The following is a 4,890-nucleotide window of genomic DNA, read 5'->3' on the forward strand; positions in this document are numbered from 1 at the left end:
CATGTGACCGCGCTCTCCCGCTCGCTGGGGCGGACCGCCAGCTCCACACTTTCCGCCACCGCCAGTCAAAATGAATGTCCAGGTTTATCTGGCGCTTACTACACGTCAGACATCCTTCTAAGTGCTTTATACCTGTTAACGGATTTAGTCTTCCTAATAACGCTGCGTACCCTTCTCCCCATTTTACAGGTCTGGACACTGAGACACTGAGAATTTGGGTAACTTGCAAAGTTCACAGAGATAGCAAATTGGTGGGTCCAAAGTTGTGACTGAGCTACTGCACTGTACTACCTTGGAGAGAAAAGTGCTCTGTGGAAGGAGGAAAGGAAGGAGGGATTCAGCTCGCTATCAGCAATGGAAGGGGAGAGATCATTTCCAGCCAGGGCTAATAATGACCAGGTGTGGTATTTGTTCTTGAAGTTGAAGGAAAATTAGGATTTCAACAGGCAAAGATGAAATGTAGGCGGACTGGACTGAGCCAAGATGGAGAGGGAGAAAGGAATGGTGTGTTTTTTAAATAAATGGCAGGGCAGCCAGAGAGATAAGAACATCTGTTGGATGTGTAAACCACTGCCACTTTCTGGTTTAATTTCAGAGCTGGATGAGTGCAGGAACCATTTCTTCCTTTTCCATTCCCCCCTACTCTTTAATCCACTTCAAGTTCTATTGCCTGATTCAATATCTTTTTTTTTTTAAGATTTTATTTATTTATTTGACAGAGATCACAAGTAGGCAGAGAGGCAGGCAGAGAGAGAGGAGGAAGCAGGCTCCCCGCAGGGAGCAGAGAGCCCCATGCGGGGCTGGATCCCAGGACCCTGGGACCATGACCTGAGCGGAAGGCAGAGGCTTTAACCCACTGAGCCACCCAGGCGCCCCCGATTCAATATCTTAATCCACTTTCACCCTCTCAATTCCCTGTTCAAAATATTTTTTCAGGAAATTTTCAAAATAGAGAATTTGGTAAGCAAATTAGGATATATCCACTATACAATAGTGTATTATAAGGTGAGTTTTATAAAGGATAAGGTAGATTTTTTTTAAGAGATAGATTTATTTATTTATTCATTTAACAGAGAGAGAGAGATCACAAGTAGTCAGAAAGGCAAGAAGAGAGAGAGGGAGAAGCAGGCTCCCCGCCAAGCAAGGAGCCCCATGTGAGGCTCAATCCCACGACCCTGAGATCACTACCTGAGCCAAAAGCAGAGGTCCAACCCACTGAGCCATCCAGGCGCCCCCACATGCTAGATTTTTATACAGCTATATGAAAAATGTCCTCAAGGGTGCTTGACTCAGTCCCTTAAGCAGCTGTCTTGGGCTCAGGTCATGATCCCAGGGTCCTGGGATTGAGCCCCTCATCAGGCTTCCTGGTCAGCTGGAAGTCTGCTTCTCCCTCTGCCCCTCCCGCTGCCACACTCAAGCGCTCTCTCGAAAAAATGAATAAATAAAATCTTTTCTAAAAAAAAGAAAAAAGAAAAAAAATGTCCTCAATATATTGTAAAGGAAAAGCTGGTTGCACACCAACCTGAGGTCCTTTTATCTGATGCTGTTGGACCTGATGGTTAGTTGTTACTTGAAAAAAAAATTAAAATGCAGAATTATAAAGCATTATACAGTATACGGTTTTGTTTATTTTAAGAAAAGTAAGTTTATGGGCACCTGGGTGGCTCATTCACTTGAGCATCTGCCTTCAGCTCAGGTTAATGATCCTGGTATCGATCCCGCGTTGGGCTCTCTGCTCACCAGGCAGCTGGGCTCTCTGCTCACCAGGCAGCTTGCCTCTCCTTCTCCCTCTGCCTTCTCACCCCCATCCTGCTTATACTCTCTGGCTCTATCTCTATGTCAAATAAATAAATGAAATCTTAAAAAAAAAAAGCAAGAAAGGTAAGTTTATGGTATATTATAAGTCACTCTTTTCTTTAAACTTAAGACTTGTAAAGGTAAATTGCTTCATCAATCTTTTGAGATAGCCTCAGGCTTTTTCTGTGATTATGGGGCCAGTGGTTGAAGTGTTTCTTAGAGTGATTTGTACTTCTTGCCTTTAACAAATCACCCATAATTTCTTTAAAGGTTTCTTTAAAGTGGAGCAATAATTGGAAGGCACTTGAGAAGCAATCTGAACGCAGTTCTTCTAGATGTGTGTAGTTCTTCCAATCACAGAATTCTCATCTAGGCCTAATGTAATAAGTTTTTAGCAATTTGATTTTAACAAGCTTTCCAAAGCATCCAACTTAGTTTTCATAGAAACATCTCTTTCTTTATGCTCACATAAAAATTTTCTAAATTTTAATTAAATTACAATAGCAGATTTCACTGATAAGAAAGTGGAATGAACCCAGCTGGTATTTGATGGTTAGGTAGCTTAATCTGCAGGAAGAGAACTACCCAAAAGCTTTCAAAAGTAGCCTCCAAACCATGTTTAAATGTGGGGCTTGAATGCATGACCCTGAGATCAAGAGTTGCATGGTCCACTGACTGAGCCAGCCAGGCACCCTTTTTTTAGAATTGGGAGACTAGGTTAGATAGGAATGAAGAAAGTTACTGTTTATTTTTCTAAAAAATATATATGTTGTGGTAATGGTTACACCACTGTATATTTACTAAAACTCACGGGATCGTACACATGAAACAGGTGATATTTATTGTATGCAAAACCTACTATAAAAAGCTGTTCTTAAAATATCTATGTATTCCCCTATTTCTAGATTTTCACCGAATTTTTAATTTTCACTGAACAGCTAAAGCACTGACAAGAAAACAAGAGTTTTCACTATTCACTTTTTGTTTTTGAACACTTCACCAGTCTGCGAGTCAACTTTATGTATGGGCCATGCCAATCTCTCCATTTTGTTCCAGTTTTAGTATATGTGCTACTGAAGCGAACACCACTTTTTACTTTTTTTTTTTTTTTTTTAGGATTTATTATTGGGGAGCCTGGGTGGCTCAGTCAGTTAAGCGTCTGCCTTCGGCTCAGGTCATGATCCCAAGGTCCTGGGATCGAGCCCCTCATCAGGCTCCCTGTTCAGGAGGGAGCCTGCTTCTCCCTCTCCCTCCATCTGCCATTCTGCCTACTTGTGATCTCTCTCTCAATCTGTCAAATAAATAAATAAATAAATTTTCTATAAAAGATTTTTAAAAAGATTTATTATTTATTTGTTTGAGAGAGAGGGAGAGAGCACATGTGCATGCACGTGGAGGAAGGGGCCAAGGGAGAGGGAAAAAGAGAGAAGCAGACTCCGTACTGAGTGCAGAGCTTGACTCGGGGCTCAATGTCACAACTGAGATCATGACCTGTGCTGAAACCAAGAGTCAGCAGCCACTTAACCGACTGAGCCATCCAAGTGCCCCACCACTTTTAAATTTTTATACTTTCATATGGTTTGAATTTTTACAACTAAAGATATGTAACATTTATTTTGTTTTCCCCAGGGTTTTTTTCTCCAGTTTTATTGATATAATTGACATACAACACTGTATTAGCTTAAGGTGTAAAACATAATGATTTGATATAGGCATAGATACATAGCTTTTTATAACAGAAAAAATTAAGATACACATATATCAAATGTATAATGAAAAAATGTATAATGTATATGTGCATTAAAAATTATTATATTTTTTAAAAAAGATTTTATTTATTTATTTGACAGAGAGAGATCACAAGTAGGCAGAGGCAGATTCTCTTCCCCCCAGAGAGAGGGGGAAGCAGACTCCCTGCTGAGCAGAGAGCCTGATACAGGGCTTGATCCCAGGACCCAGCTCATGACCTGAGCCGAAGGCAGAGGCTTAATCCACTGAGCCACCCAGGTTCCCCTAAATTATTGTACTTTTTGTCTAAGATAATGAAATAGAGCATTCTTATAGACTCTGTTTCTGCCAATACCTAAAAAAGTTAAAATTTCATCCACACCAAACAAAGGCTCACAACTCAGTATCTTAAATATCAACAAATAGCAGTCAAGCCAAGATAGAAGATTCTGGTCTGGACTAAGTCAAGGTTTCCAATCCTGCCTACATTCCATCAAAGTTCATATTGTTGTGTTCACAAATCCTGGGAGTTAACACATACATATGCACATATATTCTAAGGAAAAGAGAATTAAGTAGTTTCTTTATCTTTAACCTCTTCTCTCTGGAAAAGTAAAAATGACTATTGAGGAGAAGGTAAAGTGAGAAGTGGGGAATAGGCTTGGTGTTTTAGGTGGCTGTGAGGACTCCAGGAAAGCACACTAAACTGGGGGAGGTTTCAATGGTTGAGGCTCTTTTGTATAGGAATGGGATACAACAATCCCTAGTCAAGTGAACTTTGAAATAGACTCCTCAAACTTCAGAAAACATGGAGGAATTCTAGCAAAGACAACAAACCACTTCCCCTATGTTCTGCCCTCCGCTCTTTTAGACAAGCTTATAAGTCATAAGAAAAGTGCATATAGTATAAAATAGCTACTTTCAAGCTGCAGTTCATTAGAAAACCAAGTCCATTTCAGATAAAGTGAGAAGGAATTCAGGAGGCAGGTAGAGAAACGGAAAACATTCACCCCAAGTGCTTTAAGCTCTAGAATAACCTAAAAAGAAAATGAGCTCAGTAGACTAAGAACTCAAAAATGAGGTAATTAAACAACTCAAAGAGATGAATAGGGAAATTGCACATCCTATAAAGCAAAGACCAAAGCAATCCCATTTTAGAGCTAATAATACATCAAAACGGCAAGAAATAAGTAGACATGGTTGGAAATGGAATTATTGATGTGGAAAGAAGGCTTGAAATAAACACAATAAAAGCAAATGAAAACCACAAAGAGGTTAAAACAATCACCCCCAACCCAAGCACTTTTTAATCAAATAGTTCATAGTATCCCTGTAGAAAAGTACCAACAAAGTTCTTACTTCCTC

The 4,890-nt window shown here is 39.9% G+C and overlaps 1 non-coding gene across 1 annotated transcript; it reads right to left on the bottom strand.

Annotated features, from left to right (window-relative positions):
* Positions 1 to 2,777: 2,777 nt before the first annotated feature.
* LOC116879445 lies at positions 2,778 to 2,883 on the bottom strand. The gene has a single exon (XR_004385022.1). It is a non-coding gene; the product is annotated as a U6 spliceosomal RNA (small nuclear RNA).
* Positions 2,884 to 4,890: the final 2,007 nt, after the last annotated feature.

Source organism: Lontra canadensis, unplaced genomic scaffold, assembly GCF_010015895.1.
Source record: "Lontra canadensis isolate GAN:19392208 unplaced genomic scaffold, GSC_riverotter_1.0 scaffold60, whole genome shotgun sequence".
Classification (NCBI taxonomy): domain Eukaryota; kingdom Metazoa; phylum Chordata; class Mammalia; order Carnivora; family Mustelidae; genus Lontra; species Lontra canadensis.